The sequence below is a fragment of the Camelus ferus genome, chromosome 27, assembly GCF_009834535.1.
Source record: "Camelus ferus isolate YT-003-E chromosome 27, BCGSAC_Cfer_1.0, whole genome shotgun sequence".
Lineage (NCBI taxonomy): Eukaryota > Metazoa > Chordata > Mammalia > Artiodactyla > Camelidae > Camelus > Camelus ferus.
This window is the reverse complement of record NC_045722.1, coordinates 12,125,365-12,144,481: the sequence shown is the minus strand read 5'-3', so window position 1 is coordinate 12,144,481 and position 19,117 is coordinate 12,125,365. Positions and strand designations below refer to the sequence as shown.

At 42.0% G+C, this 19,117-nt stretch overlaps 1 long non-coding RNA gene across 3 annotated transcripts in view; it reads right to left on the bottom strand.

Annotated features, from left to right (window-relative positions):
• The window catches only part of LOC106730676, a 37,978-nt gene that overhangs the window by 2,531 nt on the left and 16,330 nt on the right, over positions 1–19,117 (bottom strand). For 2 of the 3 annotated variants that reach the window (XR_001367127.2, XR_004315538.1), the window contains exon 3: positions 1,286–1,368. This is a non-coding gene — a long non-coding RNA (uncharacterized LOC106730676). Of the gene's footprint in view, positions 1–1,285; positions 1,369–4,673; positions 4,724–19,117 lie in introns of all 3 variants that reach the window. The other variant, XR_004315539.1, reaches the window with a different exon arrangement.

The following is a 19,117-nucleotide window of genomic DNA, read 5'->3' as shown; positions in this document are numbered from 1 at the left end:
ATTAGAAAAGAACAGCTTTATTGCTTTGCCAGGCAAAGGGGAGTCACAGAAGCTAATGCCTTAGAGACTGTGAATCCATCTTGGGGTCGGTGTCCTGAGGTTTTTAGACAAATTGGATGGAACAGAAAGGTGACAACAATCAGGGCATTTTCCAGGGTGCTGTATTCTTCTTAATCTTGATGAATCCATCCTGGCATCATGGAGAAACTCCGGAGGGTCTGTTCATTCTCCTGAGACTATCAGCCCATGACCACCTTTCTGGAACACAACGTCTAGGTTAAAGGATAAGGTATACTGGGTAAAGAATGTATAGGGAATGGAGAGTGTAATGGAAATGATCCAGGAAAAAATGGGGCATGAGAGGATGGCTGTATCCCAGGTTTCAGTCAAGTCCTTGGGACACGCTCACCAAGTAAGTGTCCTTGGCTTTGAGAAGGAAAGAATTCAAGAGCAAGCCATAGTAGAGTGAAGGTAGATTTATTCAGGGAGATACATGCTCCATAGACAGAGCGCAGTCCATCTCAGAAGGCCAGAGAGGGCACGAGGCATGGGGGTGGGTGTTCAGTTCAAAGTAAAAGTAGGTACACATTCCATAGACAGAATGCAGATCATCTCAAAAGGCAAGAGGCAAGGCCTAGGGGATACACATTCCACAGCAGAATGCGGGCCATCTTACTCAGAAGGGAGAGCAAGATCTCAGGTCGTGGGGTTGGCTAGGAAAAATGAGATCAGCCCAAGGCATGGGGGTTGTTGGTTTTTTATGGGCTCAGTCATTTCACATGCTAACAGGTGGGAGGATTAGTCCAACTACTTTGGTGAAGAGGCTGGGAGTCCCAGGAAACTGGCCATCACCCACTTTTTGAGCTTTTATGGTCAGCCTTGAAACTGTCATGGCACCTGTGAGAGTGCCATTTAGCATGCTAATATATTACAATGAGTGTATAATAAAGCTCAAGGTCTACTGGGAGTTGAATCTTGCACAATCTTGCTGCTAACTTCTGTGTCATTCTTTTAATGGCCCCTTCCCTCCTGTCTCAGAAAGGCTGGGGGCTATTAAGCACAAAAGCAGTTGAGCAAGTGAAGCAAAGATGGGAGTTTGTCAGAGAAAATAGGAAAACAAGTTGCAAAAATGTTAAGTCAGAATCAATCAGTAAACATCTTTAGCATCAGGGAAACCATTTTGTTAGTTAGTTTCCTACTCTTTCACTTTCTCAACCTGATAAAGGGCACCTACAAATAACCCACAGATAACATCACACGTAATGGTGAAAGAATGAATGCTTACCTACTAAAATCAGGAAGAAGACAAGGATGTTTGCTCTCATCACTTCTATTCAGCATTGTGATGGAGGTGCCAGCCGGGGCAACCTGGCAAGAAAAATAAATAGAATACCTCCATATTGAAGAGGAAGAAGTAAAACTATATTGACAGATATCCAGAGATGACTATCTCTATTCACAGAAAATCCTAAGAAACCCCACCCACACACACACAAACTATGAAAACTAATGAACTCATCAAGGTTGTAGGATACAAGATCAATATACAAAAACCAACTGCATTTTTATACAACAGAAATAAGCAACCAAAAAATAAAATTAAGAAAATAATTCCATTTATGAGAGCACCAAAAAGAATAAAATCCTTGGGAACAAATTTTTTAAAAAGCATAAAATTTCTATATTAAACACTATGAAACATCATTGAAAGAAATGAAAGAAGATTTAAATAGGTGGAAAGACATCCATATTCCGGGACTGTAAGACTTGTGTTGTTAAGATGCCAATACTCCCTAGATGAATGTGCAGGTTCAGCTCAATCCCTATCAAAATTCCAGCTGCCTTTTTTGCAGAAATTGACAAGCTGATCCTAAAATTCATAAGGAAATGCAAGGAAGGGGTCCAAAACAGCTAAAGCAATCTCAAAAAAGAACAGAGTTGGAGGACTCACACTTCACAATTTCAAAACTTACTACAAAGCTACATTAATTAAGGCTATGTGGTACTGGAATAAGGATAGACATAAATCAAGGGAATAGAACTGAGAGTCTAGAAGTAACTCCACATATTTATGGGCAATTGATTTTTGACAAGAGTGCCAAGACCATTCAATTGAGGAAAGAAAAGTCTTTTCAGCAAATGGTGCTAGGACAGGTTGCCATCCAAACGAAAACAATCAAGTTGGACCCCTACTTCATACCATGTTCAAAAATTAACTCAAAATGGACCAAAGTCTAAATGGAAGAGCTAAAATTAGAAAACTCTTAGAAGAAAACATGGTGGTAAATCTTTGTGAACTTGGGTTAAGCAATGGTTTTTTATATACGATATTTAAAGCACAAGCAACAAAAGACAAACTGGACTTTATCATACTAAAACCTTTCATACCTCAAAAGACACTATCAAAAAAGTAAGTAAGACAATCCTCAGAATGGGAGAAAATACTTGCAAAGCATCTGTCTGGTAAGAGTCTAATATTCAGAATATAAAGAACTCTTATAACTCAACAACAGAAAGACAACCCAATTTTAAAAATGGGCAAAGGATTTGAACAGATATTTCTTCACAGAAGATATACAAATGACCAATAGCACATGAAAGATGTTCAATATCATCAGCCACTTGGACAAATGCAAATCAAAATCACTATGTGATACTACTTCACCCCAACTAGGATGGCTGTAACCAAAAGGACAGACAATAAAAAGTATTAGTAAGGATGTGGATGAACTGGAACTTTCATACATTGCTAGTGGGAATATAAAATGGTGCAGCTACTTTGGAAAACAGTCTGGAAGTTCCTCAGAAGATCAAGCAGAGGTGCCAGATGATCCAGCAAATCTACTCCTACACATTTACTCAAGAGAAATGAAAACATATATTCACACAAAAACCTGCACATGAATGTTTATAACATTATTTATAATAGCCAAAAAGTGGAAATAACTCAAATGTCCATCAACTGATGAATGGGCGAACAAAGTGGTATATCTACACAATGGAATACTATTCAGCAATAAAAAGGGAATAAAGTAATAACAAGCTACAAATGGATGATCCTTGAAAACATTATATTAAATGAAAGAAGTCAGCCACATAAGGCCATATATGGTATGATTCCATTTATATGAAATGTCCAGTATAAGAAATCCATAAAGATAGAAAGGAAATCAGCATTTTTCAGGAGCTGAGTGCAGAGAGGAGCTAGAGTGACTGCTGATGGGGACAGGGTTTCTTCTGGGGGGTGATTAAAATGCTCTGGAATTAGATAGGGGTGATTGTTGCACAATTCCATGAGTATATTAAAAGCTACTGAATTGTACACTCTAAAAATGTGACATTTATGGTATGTAGGGAAAAAAAGAAGAAGAGAGAGAAAGGAAGGAAGCAAGCTGGGAAGAAGGGAAGGGAGGGAGGGAGAGAGGAAGGATGGAGGGAAGAAAACATAAAACTTTGAAGGAGAAGAGAAGGAAGTTCAGGATTTAACTAGGTCCTGTGTTTTCTCAGTGAAACAGTCATTCATTCCACAGACCTTATCTATTTTTTTGTTGAAGTATAGTTGGTTTACAATGTTGTGTTAGTTTCAGGTGTACAGCAAAATGATTCAGATATATATAGATATAGATATTCTTTTTCAGATGCTTTTCCATTATAGTTTATTATAAGATATCAAATATAGTTCCCTATACTATACAGTAAGTACTTGTTGTTTATCTATTTTATATATAGTAGTGTGTATCTGTTAACCCCAAACTCCCAATTTATCTCTCCCCTTTGGTAACATAAGTTTGTTTTCTATGTCTGAGTCTGTTTCTGTTTTGTAGTAAGTTCATTTGTATCATTTTTAAGATTTCACATATAAGTGATATCATATGATATTTGTATTTCTCTGTCTGACTTCACTCAGTATGATAACCTTTAGGTCCATCCATGATGCTGCAAATGGCAACATTTCATTCTTTTTTATGGCTGAATAATATTCCACTATATATATGTATGTGTGTGTATATATATATATATCTCATATCTTCTTTATCCATTCATCTGTTGATGGACACTTAGACTGCTTCTATGTCTTGACTATTGTATATAGTGCTGCTATGAACACTGGGGTGCATGTATCTTTTCAAATTAGAGTTTTCATCTTTTCTGGATATAAGCCCAGGACTGGGATTGCTGGATCATACGGTAACTCTATTTTTAGCTTTTTAAGGAACTGTTCTCCATAGTGGCTGCACCAATTTACATTCCCAGTAACAGTGTAGGAGAGTTCCCTTATCTCTACACCCTCTCCAGCATTTATTATTTGCAGATTAAGAAGGGGTTTGGGGTTGAGAATTTTAAAAGGGAGAAAGTTTCCTTTGACCTTTCAAAGCACAGGGGAGCACCTTTGGTGTGTTAATTATCCCGGGCTGTGGTCTGTCTGTTGACTATTCCAGGCCATAGTCTGTTGCCCAAAAGGCTTTTTTAGGGTCAGGAATCCTTTGGTTGGCTTCTGCAGTGGATCACCCTGCCAGTGACAACATTAGAGCAGCATCGGAAAAAGACATACTTCCAGTTCTTGGGTATAATGTCTCCATAGTCTTGGTAATTAAGTCCTTTTACCATTTTCCCAATAAATGACTCATTCTCCTGGAGGCAGCTCCATGGGCACTTCCTGGACACCCACTCACCTGGAAAAACTGAAGTTGCTCTTGTCCTGAAGCAGGTTTCCTGCTGCTGCCTTCAAGGAAGACAATGAGGTCATTGTAGGTAGAAATGGCTGCCTTCTCTCTCCTTCCTCACACTTACCTAATCCCCTCACTGCCTGGGGGACCTGCCCCCAGGGCCTGAGTGAGACGGAAAGAACGCAGATTTGGCTTAGGTCTGGAGAACTGGCTAGGACAAAGAGAATTGTAATGAAGCTAAGAGACATCACTAAAGCTTAACCACAGAGGCGGAACTTCCGGGCCTTTCCTGGTAGCAGAAGCCTCGGAATGCCCAAAGCACAGACTGGGTGGTGCAGTTCTGTTTCCACTCAATCACCGGTGGCTGGTGGCCACGAGCTTCGATCTCTATCTGCAAAAGAGGCCCCACTTCTGGCCTTTGAGATGTCTTGAGGACTGTGTCACGCACCCAAATTTGAGATGTCCTGCTCCCTGGCGCCCTCTAGTGGCTCAAATGGCCCACTGCTTTCTCACCTCCCCTTCAACCACCCGAGCTGAGGTTCTCAAGATAGGAGGGACTCTTGCAAGTCAGAACACTTTATTCACGGTATCACACCCTCACATATCCACCCCATCTCCCCACAAATTAATGACAGTAAATGTACTTGAGAAAATGTTTTTGAAAAGTTGCAATTACATAAGTAGATAAAGCATGTTATTTGTCTGCTGACAACGTCCTTGGTGTGTGTACATGTGTGCACCCAGCTCCCTCGCTTTAATTTCTGGAGCTTCCCAGGGCCTTAGGACCAGAAGTTACTAGCCACAGGCCCCTCTGGCACTTGTGATAAAAACAGACTGTAGCCACTGCTGTCCGTATTTAGGGTCTTACTGTCCAGGGCTCAGTTCGTGGGGTAAGTTCCAGAAGCAGCTCTCCTCTTTAGCCAGGGCTGATTGAAATTCCCCAGGGAGGAGGAGGTGTTGTGGGGAGTCATGAGCAACCTTAACTTCCAGGCTGGACTCCAGGCTGAAGGGTCTCTGTTTCCACGTGACCTTGTCATCCGTGTGACTCGCAGGGTTTAAGAATGTTACAGTACACGAAGTTAGTGGGTTCCTCTGATGACATGGTCATTACTGTCACCACAATCCCCAGTATTTTGCGAGTTCCGACCGGGTGCAGAGCACTTTTCAGGAGCTTTTAAAAAGTAGAAAATAGTGTCCTTGTCCTCCAAAATCATACAGATTTGGGGGAGGGAGGGGATGATAATTTGAGTGTATGTGAGAAAATAACTAAAATTCTATTTAATTCACATCAAAACAGTTGAATACTTGTGTAAGGAGTCGTAGAAGACATTTTAAAGGTGCCTTGAAAGAGCTGAGCTAGAATCTTGTGAGGACAATAAGGACAAGGGACAGGACAGTATTAACATGTAAAGGTTCATGGTAAAAATCAGGGCAAGGTCTTGTCTATACTGACCAGGATGTGTTCTGCTGTAAATGCCAGTTATGCAAACTCACACAAACCAAAACAAATAAAAAAATGTATTGTTTCACTGAACCAATAGATAGAAAGGGTCAGAATGGGCTAGCTTCAGGGACAGCTGGATCCAGGACTGAAAGGCCTGGAGGAATCTCTCCCACCCTCCCCCTACCCCCGACCAATCTCCAATCTTTTCTTTCCCGGTGGCCTACATGGAAGGGGCTTTCTCTGCAAGGCAGGAAAATGGCTCCAGGCAGATCTGGACTGATATCTTTGGCTCTCTGCCAAAGGGGAAAAGAAATTTTCCCTTCTAGTACCATTCGAAAGGGGAAAACCAAAAAAAAAAAAAAAAAAGAAAGAAAGAAAAGGATTTGACACCTCACTCGTCTGGGCAGAGTACTTTTACTGGTAGCCCATTTAGAGACAAATAGTTGGAGTCAGGGAGAAGTGTCCCCTGAAAGAAGGGGGAATGGTGGTCTTGGCAGACAAAACAAGGGAAGCCAGTATGGGCCATGTGATTGTTTTTCTGGGATAAGGGTCCGAGGTTTTTTAACCAATTGTCAGAGTTCCCTAACCCTGAAACTTAGCTCCAGAAGGAACTTTGGTGACCAGCCAGTTCAACTTCCCCACTTTATAACAGGGCATACTGAGGTGCAGAGAGTTTAGGCGATTTGCCTAAGATCACACAACTGTGGTGGGATCTTATATTGATTTGATGTAGGCTGGGGAAGGGGGGTGTGTGAGAAAGAAGTCAAAACCTGATCTGAAGTTTAGAGTCAAGACAAATACTTTTAAAGTGATGATAGAATATCAGAAGGAGAGGATGATGGGGAAAATAAAGCACAGAGTGAGGTGAGGTTTATTTTTAAAAAAGAACATTTTTTAAATCCTCCAAGGTCAACAAGGGCTGCTTTGGTTGCGTTCCAAGGCCCCACCAATGTTTGTAATCTTTGAGAAATTTTTAAGAATGGGCGAGGCTCCACCTGACTAGAAATAGGCAAATGTTGTTATTTTCCAAAAGAGGAACCAGCAGATACTAAGAACTGTGGGCTGGTGAACTGGGACAAGGCTCCAGTGTGGGCTGGAGAAGACTAGGGTATGCCAGACAGGACGTGTTTCCATTTTTGAGAGAGTTCTCCCCTGAGAGGTTACTTGGGGGAAAACACTCTAGACTCCAAGACTTCTGGCTTGTTAAATCCGAAAAGAATCTTTAGGGATTAAAAAAGCGAAGGGTGCCAAACTAGTGACTCCCAGCTGAATTCAACCCTCAGACACTTTAAATAAATGAATTCTCCGTCAAATCTGCCTTTGTAGCTTCGTGAGGATACTGGCCTACATTCCTGCCTGGGTATCACTGCCCAAGAGGTAAAGCATGTACATGCAGACTCCATTTCACCGCAGGCTCCATCGTTCCCTATTGCCTCACCCGCAGACAGTTTCATCCATTCATGTGATCTGTCTACTCCAGCAGGCATTGGTGTGTGTGGCCCATCTACCCCATTATTTTGTACAGACTCTGAGGAAATGGGTTGGGGGTGGAAGTACACCTGATTCTCTGCGGGCCACAAAGTCAACTCTAAAGTAAACTGCAGAAGCAGAGAGAGGCTTGGATCTGAGAAACAAACCTAAAAATCATGAGAGCTCCCAGCAAGACCAAAGGTTGTGGTAAACTAGTGTGTGTGTGGTGGGAATTTGGAGGGTTGGGGGCGAGGCATCAACCTGGGGGTAGAGCTGCCCCATACATCAGTGGGAGGCTGGGTTGGAGAAGATCTTTTAAGACTTTCTCAGGGGACAGGTATAGCTCAGTGGTAGAGCGTGTGCTTAGTGTGCACAAGGTCCTGGGTTTAATCCCCAGCACTTCCATTAAAAATATTTTAAAAAAGAAAAACCTAATTACCTCCCCCTCTCTCCCCAAATTTTTTTAATTAAAAAAAAAAAAAAAAGACTTTTTCTTGCTTCTTCCCCACATTGATTGGGACAGTCATTGCTGCTTCATGGCCTCTGTGTGACCAAAGCCAGAGCAATAGCTCAGGTTTCAGGTGTGGGTGGGGTGCCATCAAGACACCCCAGTAGTTCTGCTGGGGTGAGAAGCTGGTGACCACAGGTGTGGCTGACCAGCTTCCCTCAGACATTCCTTTCTCCCTCCTTCTCTGTCCCATCATCAGGGCTGGCAGTGTCCCTCGGGGAAGCTTCCTCCTCACAGCACTGCCTCTTTCCAAAAGTTCAAAAGCGAATCCCTGAGCAGGGGCTTTGCTTGGTGGCCCTGCAACAAATAAAGAGGAAGGATGGGGATCTGCAGCAGTTGCTCATGCCTGGGGCTCCCTGCCTGGCTTCATCCAAGCCACTCTCCTTAAACATCACGGGGCAAAGATTAAAGCACAAGTATCCCCAAAAGACAGAGTGTTAAATACTGTCATGGAAACACTGGACTTAAAGGCCAAAATACCAGATACCCGACAGGCACATATTCCATCAAAAAGACAACACACACACAGAAAATGGAACAAAATATATCACATGAAGCAAAATTAAAATGAATTTAAAATAAGAATCTTCAAACTGTTAAGAGAGAATATTAGTAAATAGGATGGTTTTAAAATATACACATAAATTCTTTGATAATCCTCCCTGAAGGAGTGACTGAGTCCCCCCTCCTTGAGTGTAGATTGAACTCAGCAACTCACTTCTAATAAACAGACTATGATGGCAGTGACAGTGTGTGACTTCCTGGATTAGGCCATTAAAAGCATTGTAGTTTCTTCCTTGCTCTTACTCTTTTGGATCATTTGTTTGGGGAAAGCCAGCTACCATCTCATGAGAGCACTCAAGGAGCCCTTTGGTGAGGCCCGCGTGGTGAGGAACTGAGGCCACCTGCCAACAACCACGTGACTGAGTAATCTTGGAAACAGACCCTTCTGCCCCAGTTGAGCCTTCAGATAACTGCAGCCCTGGTTAACATCTTGACTGCAACTTCATGAGAGATTATGAGCCAGAACTATGCAATCAAGCCACACCTAAATTTCTGACCCACAACAATAACAAGGCAGAATTCTAGAAGACCCAAAACATAACATTGGCAAGCTTGAGCTATGAGATTACATGGAACTCTACAACCCAAATCAGAGAGCGCATGCTCTGTTCCAGCACATACAGGATATTTATAAAGCATTTCCTGTGTATTTGGCTGCAAAGGAGGCTTTAATAAATACCAAAGCATCATCATTACACAGATTACATTCTCTGACCAATAATTATTATTGGAGGGTAGGAGAAATGGTTGAACTTTTGATTGTTGTTGGGTTTTGTTTGTTTGTTTTTGTGTGTATGTTTGTTTAAATAAATTGAATTTTAAGAAAAGAAAAAGAAGATGCTTCTCCTCTGCCACACTCCAACCACATGTAGTAGTAATTGAAGATATACAAAATTAAAACAATAATATTCACCATTGCATCCCCATCAGAAGGGCTAAAATTAGAAAGCTGGACCACGTCTAAGGTTGGCAGAGATTTGGAGGCAGAAGAACCCTGATTCACTGCTGGTAGGTGTCCAGGAGGGACAATCTGGTACTACTTAGCTGAGTAATACACACACTTAGTAACCAGCAATTCTGCCCTTAGGTAAATTTCCCAAAGAAATTCTTTTATAATTTCATGTAGTATATATATAAGGATGTTCATGATAGCACTGTAATAGCAAAGAGTTAGAGGCAATCTGAGTGCCCACCACTGGGGGAGTAAAGAAATAAAATGTGGTATATGTGTCCATCAGAAGTAATGGATTAGATGCATATTTAGCGAACTGGATGGATATTAAAAACAGAATGTTCGAGGAAAAAAAAGATAGAATAAGGCCTACAGCACAATAGCATCTATGTAAATTAAGAGCAGATGCCCATAAAACAACACTACACATTCTGTGAGAGCACATGCAAATAAAAGGAAACACATCAAACACATGAGAAGGCCTCATTAGGGAGATAAAAGCAAATGTCATAGAGTCCTCTAGGCCTCACCCATAGGCTACCTCCTTTCCTCTCAAACACATGGGAGAATTCCACCCCTCTGCCCACCTTCACCCGTAGCTGGGCTGGGCTGTGGGATTAGTTCTGTCTGAGGGGCCGTGAATGGAAGTCATGTGTGCCAGTTCAAGACCAGAGCATTTTTTCATTTGGTTTTTTTTTAATTTTGTTTTTTATTGAAGTGTAGTTGATTTACAATGTTAGTTTCAAGTGTACAGCAAAGTGATTCAGTTATACATATATATACATATTTTTTTCAGATTTTTTCCATTATGTTATTACAAGAAATTGAATATATTTCCCTGTGCTATACAGTAGGTCCTTGTTGTTTATCTATTTTCTATACAGTACTGTGTATCTGTCAATCCCAAACTCCTAGTTTATCCCTCCCCCACCCTTTCCCCTTTGGTAAGCATAGTTTATTTTCTATGTCCGTGAGTAGACCAGTGCATTTAATTTCCAGTGGGAGATCACCCAATGTTCTATTTCCCTACATGTAAATGCTTGTAAAAGCACAATTTGAGAAGAAACATCTATCAGCCTGGACCTCTGAGTGAAGACAAGGATATGACCCCCCCCCCTTTCCCCACCCTGCCAACCTGCATTGGACAGTTAGTTTTAATGAGAAATAAATTTTTGTTGTTTTAAGCTTCTGGGATTTGGAGGCTGCAGCACAATCCTGGCCTATTCTGATTAGCACAGGGAATAATCAATTAAAACAAGGGGTCTGTTTGGGACCATTGGTTTGGAGAGGGATCTTTAATGGACCAAGGATGACACGGAGAACGACTAACTCAAATGTGTGCACCTGAGCTTTCCCTGCCACACCCAAGAGAGATGGAGGAGGAAGACAAGGCAGTTGCCTAAGATCCTACAACCTTGAATTAGGGCATGACAACAACCCTCAAAAGGGTGAACAAGAATGAACACTGTGCCTGCCTAGATTTCAGCAAGGTTTTCACAACATTCTCTGTGCTGTTTCTAGGAACAGGCTGAGGAGCCTGGCTCCTGGCTTTCTCACTGACAGAAATCCATCATATCCTACAAGGGCTGATGAGTGGATCCATGTTAGCCTGAAGCTTCTTGCTGCAAAGCTGGGTCCTCAGTCTCTTCCAGTTCAACCTTTTATCAATGACTTAGATGAAGAGACTGAAGACAGGCTGGGAGGGACAGTTAATGTCTGGAGAATGACATCATGATTCAAAAGGACAGGCTAGCTAGATCAGACGAGCACCATCAGCAACACCTGGGAACTTGTTAGAAATCCAAATTCTTGGTCCGGACTCCAGATTTACTGAATCAACCAACTCTGGGAATGGGGTCCAGATATCTCTGTTTTAATAAGCCCTCCAGGTGGCTCTGATGCACACTAGAGTTTGAAAACCAAAGTTAAAAAAAAAAAAAATGGGCTAACATCAACAGCATCCTGTTTAACAAGGATAAATGTAAACCTCCTCCCTCACTCCACCTATCCCACCACACCCAAAAAAGAAAAAAAAAATACCTTATGGACTTAGAAGTTTTAGAGGTTTTGTTTTTTGTTTGTTTGTTTTTTACTATAGCCTCGAAATGAACTACTAGTGTGTGAGGGAGCCTTCCAAAAAGCCAACTCAATCCTTAGGTTACATTAAAAGCAATGTCTAGTACCACTGAGGAGCCAAGGGTGACTTAGAGATTTTGGTCTTGGGTCCTCGTATCACAAAGCAGATTTTGTTAAGATTGGAGCCAAGCGTATTAGTTAAAATATAAATGTATAGATATATTTGTGAGATGTTATAAATTTGCAGGGCTCAAAACTCAAGAGATGCAAATGGGTATACAATGAAATAACTCCCTCCCATTCATTCTCCAGCCATCCAGTTCCTTTCCCAGAAGCAACCGACTCTATCATATTTCATTGACTTTTAAAATACACATCTTTTTTCATATTTTAACATCTCTGAAATCAGGATGTGTCTTACAATAACTGTCAGCCAGGTGGCTCTCATCACGACGATGCCATTGCCCACACACGTGCAAACTTAGTTATAGCTTTGTATTGTCACCACTTTAAAAGATTTATGTGCACTGCTGATACTACACGGGCTGAGTTTAATTGCTATTGAAAATGTCTTCAAAAGGATTATACTCTGATTCAGCACTGAAATGAAAGGTCACTCTGGATGCAGAAAGTCACGAAAACAACAGAGAGGTGTAAAATTGCTATTAGTGAAGCAAACGTATGAGTTGCTGGAGAAATGACCTTAATTCCATCTATTGTTACAGAACAACCACAGGGTGCTTTCCTGCAGCAGTGCTTCTCCAGCTGCAAAGTGCACATGAATCCCCTGGGATCTGGATAAAATGCAGATTCTGATTCACTAAGTCTGGTACAGGTCCAAGATGCTGCATTTCTAACAAGTCCCCTGGTAATACTGATGCTGTTGGTCCATGCTTGGTCCACTTTGAAAACTCAAGAAAGGAAGAAACCCAAAGTAGGCAAAGAGATGTTACACATCAAGATTTATACAAGAGGCTCGCTAGACAATGCAACCTAAAGCAGGGGAAATTGCCAGATCTCACAGAATAGATGCAAGAAATTTCAAAGCAGTGAAGGGCTAGTGTGACTGATTTTTGGTCATGCAGGAAGACTATTGTGGCATCATGGCAGATAGTTCATTGGCAGTCTCTTTTTGTAAAAAATATTTTATTTTTAGAGCAGTTTTAGATTCACAGCAAAATTATGAAGAAAGTACAGACAGTTCCCATGTAGCCCTTTTTCCCCGCAGAAGTGCAGCCTTTCCCACTATCAACATTCCACAGTCCTCCATTTGTTATGATCAATGAACCAACACTGACAATACTGTCACCCTAAATCCATAGTTTACATTAGGGTTCACTCTTGGTAGTATACGTCCCATTGGCTTTGACAAATAGATAGTGACATGTAACCACCAATAGAGTATCATACACAATAGTTCCACTGCCCTAAAAATCCTCTGTGCCGCACCTATTCATCCCTCACTTCCCCCATCAACCCCTGGAAATTACTGATCTTTTTACTGTCTTCATAGTTTTGTCTTTTCCAGAATGTCATATAGTTGGAATCATACAGTATGTAGTCTTTTACAATTGGCTTCTTTTACTTAGTAATATGCATTTAAGTTTCTTCTCTGTCTGTTCATGGCTTGATAGCTCATTTATTTTTAGCACTGAATAATATCCCATTGTCTGAGTGTGTCACAAATTTATCAGCTCACCTACCGAAAAACATCTTAGTTGCTTCCAAGTTTGGGCAATTATGAATAAAACTGCTATTAACATCTGTATACAGGGGTTTGGGTGGACATAAATTTTCAATTCCTTTGGGCAAATCCCAAGGAGCACAATTCATGGATCATAGGGTAAGAGTATGTTTAATTTTATTTAAAAAATTGCCAACTGTCTTCCAGAATGGCTGTACCACTTTTGCATTCCCACCAGCAGCGAAAGGAGAGATCCTACTGCTCCACAACCTCACTAGCACTTGGTATTGTCAATATTCCAGATTTTGGCCATGCTAATAGACATGTCATGGTCTCTCATTGTTTTAATTTGCATTTCACTGATGACATATGATGTGGAACATCTTTTCATATGTTTACTTGCCATCTGTATATCTTTTCAGGTCTTTGGCCCATTTTTAAAATTGGGTTATTCATTTTCTTATTGCTGAGTTTTAAGCGGTCTTTGCATATTTTGAATAACAGTCTTTTATCAGAAATGGCTTTTGTAAATATTTTCTCCCAGTCTGTGCCTCTTCATATTCTCTTGACAGTGTCTTTCAAGAGCAGAAGTTTTTAAATTTAATCAGGTATAGCTTATCAATGATTTCTTTCATGAATTGTACGTTTGGTGTATCTAAAAAATCATTGCCATATCCAAGGTCATTTGGATTTTCTCCTGTGGCATTTTCTAGGAGTTTTATAGGTTTGTATCTTACATTTAGGTCTGTGATCTACTTTGAGTTAATTTTTGTGACAGGTTTAAGATTTGCATCTAGATTCTTTTTTTTTTTTTTTTTTTTTGGATGTGATGTTCAGGTGTTACAGAACCATTTGTTGAAATGACTGTCTTTCCTTCATTGTATTGCCTTTGCTCCTTTATTAAACATCAGTTGACTACATTTATTTGAGTCTGTTTCTGGGTTCTCTGTTCTGTTCTATTGCATTGGTCTGTCTGTTTTTTCACCAATACCACACAGTCTTGATTACTGCAGCTTTATAGTAAGTCTTGAAGTTGGGTAGTGTCAGTCCTCCAACCTCGTTCTTCTCCTTCAATATTGTGTTGGCTATTCTGTGTCTTTTGCCTCTCCATTTAGCAGTCTTTTTTCTTTCTTTTTGGTACACAAAACAGTGGAGCTTTTTGCAATTGATGGCACCTTGATTTGATGGAATATGATAGTTCCTTATGGATATTTCCAGAGATACCTTGTGCATATAATGAAAAATAATATGAAAAGGAATGTATATATGTATAAATGAATCACTATTCTGTACACCAGAAATTGACACATCATTGTAAATCTACTATACTTCAATTCTTTTAAAAAAAGGAAATGAAAACACACTAAATTCTTTTGGTTAAAAAAAAGCTATAATGAAATAGGATATGTATATATGTATATAATTGAATCACTTTGCTGTACACCAGATACTAACACAACATTGTAAATCAATTATACTTCAGTTAAAAGAAATAATACAATCTCCAAATGTTAGCTGACTTATGAGAAACAAAGTTAAACCTCATGTGCACCTGAGCTGGCAAACTGAGATTTCTACCCAGCACACCTGTTCTCACATTGTGAGTCCTGGGGACCAAATCTGTTCTGTTCTCATTGGAGCAGGGAAGCCAGCAAACTCGCTGGGTCCCATCTGCTGGGGTAGGAGGTGGAGAGGAGGGGGCTGGCTTTCCCTCAGACACCAGATGACTGTTCCCTAGGGAGCGAATCCTGCCTCCTGCTCAGTTCCCTCAGCCCTGGCGGAGGCAAGGGCAGTCTGAATAACACCCATGAGTCCAGGAGCTTGGGAGAGCAGGGCCAGGAGGAAGCCGGGGGAAAGAAGCCTTCATGAAGGCTGTCATAGCAGGGGATTCAGTCCATTTAAGAGTTGTCTACTGAGCATGTAGTATGTGCCAGTCCTAGGCTAGGTGCTGGGGGAGAAGTAAAGAAAGTATGCAAGAAAGAGCCTGGCACATAGCTTCAGAAATGCTGTATTCCTCTCATTCTTCCTAGAAGGATATAAGGATGAAAAAGTACTGTTTCATTCTCAAGGATTTTAAGATCCTGTAAGAGGTCAGGACCCTTGCACACAGTTCTCTAGAACCCAAGCAAAGCAAGGTAGGCGTTGCAACCCAGGCCCAAAGAGCCAGGGCTTTGAGAGAGGGAGAGAAAAGATGTGGTTCAGGCTTCAGAGAAGAGGTACCATATGAGGGTGGAATGTGTGTATTGAGGAGGTGGGAGGGGAGAAGGGGGACAGGGGACAGGACTCACGGGAAGCCATCGAAGGCTGAGCTACAAGGGAACACATTCTGGTTCCTGACCTCCAGAGTGAAAGTTCACATGCAGATCAGTTGTTGGGAATTCGGAATGCATTTTCCCATGGGAACCAGACCATAAATGGAAGCTAGGCCAGAGGATGGAAATGGATTTCCCCCAAAATGTTATTCAACTAGATTACTCAGAGCTAGTCCATAGTTCACGGTTTAGAGAGACGGGAGCCTGGTGGCATAACTCCTTTCAGGGGCAGGCCATGCCTCCCATAGGCCAGGGACTTTTTGTCTGGGGTTTGGTATGGTTTAGGAGGCGATTAAACCTGAGAAATCATAAGAATGGTTTTAGTTGTGTTTAATAACAAAGCTATCAGCTGACATATATTTATGATGACATATTAAAGGAATAGCCCATTTGCGGGAGCTAGAGATGAAGTAAATTCTAAATTACTATCGAATCAGCAGGCAGGCTTGTCTTAGAATTTCATAGCAGCCAAAGAAGTTCTGTCTGATATAAATGTCTTCTAATCCCTAATCCAACATGACTCATGTCCTTCTAAAAAGGAGGAATTTGGACACAGACACACACACAGAGGGAGAACACCAAGGGAAGATGACAGCAGTGATCATGGTGATGTGGTTAGCCAAGGAAGTCTAAAGATTGTCAGCAAACCAGCAACATGGGAGAGGCATGGATGAGATTCTCCCTCCCCACCCTCAGAAGGAGCCAATCCCACCCACACCTGGACCTCAGACTTCTAGCATCCAAAACAATAAAACGACAAATCTCTGTTATCTAAGTTTGTGGTACTTCGTCACGGCAGCCCTAGAACACTAATCCAGCCGTGACAGTCGTCACAGATAATGACAGGCAGCATAATCCCACCACCCGGGATGTTTGTCACCACTGGCCGGGTCAGGGGTCTCTAACAGAGGCTGACCTGGACTGCTGCGAGAGCTACGTCCAACCGGAGCTCCCAGTACTGGCCACCCAATCAGATTGTCATTCTTGAGGGGTTTAAAGAGAAAGCAAGACTCTCTGAGAAGGGGAACACAGGTGGTAGAGAGGGGCTGAGACCAAGAGACCCACCTGCAGAAGCCATGGAGGAACTGGTCATAAGCAGATCCTTCAAGAGACGAGACGAGATAGGCGTGGGGAACAGCAACAGAGATAGAGACAAGCGTGAAGCAGAAGCCAAGGCAAGAACACGGAGGCCAGGACGCACTTGTGGGGGCCTCCCTTAGAGCAAGAGCACCCCCACCGCCCTTGAAGGCTGAGAAGATGCTCACCCCACTGCTCCTAGGGGACTGCCAGAGCCACCACTCTCCTGAACCATGAGCTAGCTTCCAGGATGCTCGGCATCCTTGCCTCCCCCATGGAGCCTTAAAATAGCCTCAGCCCCACCAGCTGAGACCCTGAGCTGGTCTCTGACCCCCTGCAACGGGAAAGCGATGAACACATTACTACACAGGCAGCACATGATCCCTGCAGGCATTTTAGAAAAGATAGATGATGCAAAATCAGAAAATAAAGGTCACTTGTGACCCCCCACCACTCAGAAATAACCAATGTTAATATTTCAGTTATCTTTCCTCAAAGTCTTCTATTCTATGCACGTATTTTTACAAAATAGGGTAATACTACATGTGCGGTTTTATAACATGGCTTTTCTCTAGACAGTATCTAATAAACATTTTAAAAACCAACAGAAATTTATCATTATTTGTAAGGAAAGTTCCATCCCACTGTGTGGGATGTGTGCTAATCAATTTCCTGTTGTTGGAAATTTAGTTTGTTCCATTTTCATGTGCAAACACTTTGATCTAACAATCCTACTTTAAGGAATACATCCCGCTGGTTTCTAAGAATGTATTTACAGAGACGTTTATTGCAATATTATTGACAATAGCAAATGTTGGTAGAAACAACCTGTATGTCCACCAATATGGGAGGACTGAGTAATTTACAGCATGTTTGTGCTATGAAATTTTGGACTGCTATTAGGAATGTTATTTGTAAAAATGACCATGGTCTACTACCAAGTAAAAAGTAAGTCACAAGCTAACTGGATGATGTGAATTTCGCTCTTGATTCAAACTTTGTAAATGGAAGTGGGGAATCCAGATACGTATTTTTACAAATTTCTATTCGTATCTCTATAAGGAAAGTAATAGCAAAAAATGCACACAACTGTTAATACTGTTCACCTTAGGAGGTGGTGGTAGAGATATTTGACTAGTTACAATAAATATGTCCTGATTTTGCAACTTGAATAATGTAATAGAATACATTTTAAGAAGTAGCAGAAAAAAAGAGCATGCTGTCCCAGGGCAGGGATCGGGGCAGGGATTTGAAAGTTTAATCCCTTCAGAGATGCTTCCAGGAGATAGAACAGCGCAACAAAAAGAGATGAGGCAGATTCAACAATGCTCCTTATTACTGCGTTACCTTCAGCAAGTCATTAATCTCCCTGGGCCTCAACTTGTCTGTAAAATGAGGACGATAACAATCTCTACCCATCAGGGTTGATGTGAGGGCAATGCCAGGAAAGATAGCAAACAAGCATTGGCATTTTGTCACACTGTTCATCCAGTTTAATTTATAATTGGTACAATTCAAAATGAAGTTCAGTGCAAAGGAAAACAGACCTATTTAACCCCCTCTGAGGGCATGGAGTGCTGCTCAAGAGGCTGCCCCAGGACAGCTCTTCTAAGCTACTCATGGCTTCATCTCAAAGTTACAAGGGCACTTGGAATTGGGGTGGGGGGCGGTTCTGGGGATGGGGAGAAGCAGGGGTTACACAGGGACCATTGGGAAGCTGGGGGCTGCATTCCTTGGGAGCTCTGAGGATTGATTTTTCACCATTTGTAAATAGCTGAGAATTCCCTGGGGAGCTTCTTGGAGGAAAATGCTATTTTGGGTAAGAAAAAAAGTAAAACCTCTACTGTAGCTGTGGCTGTGGAATCGAGGAGGGAGCCTATCTGGTACTTCAGGCTCTGAGAGGCAGGCCCCCTGGTGGGGGTTGGTGGGGTGGGGTCACTCAACGCTTCCTGCTGCCATTCCCACCCTGGACTCAGGGTGGCACTGCTCCCTCTTCAACGATGGTCATTTATCCCTGCTATGCTGTAAACGGTAAAATCAGCCAGGGACTCTCCAACAAGGCTGTCCTAGAAGCTGAAGAATAACAAAAGGGAAAGACTCAGAGGGCACCCTGAGTTAGAACTCTAGCTCACCAGTGTAGCTCGTTCCCTGCAGGTCACAGCCCTCTTCCCTCTGCACCAGGGACCCCAGGACTAGGACTCCTGAGTTCCCCACCTCCAAATCTCAGGCCCCACTATATTTGTGGGGCCCTGGGCAAGAGGACAAATGGAAGCCCTGGTGCCAGTTGGGCAGGAATCCTGGTACCCAGAGTCTAGTCCGGGAGTGTGTATTAGTCTCCCAGGGCTGCTGTAACAAAGTACCAC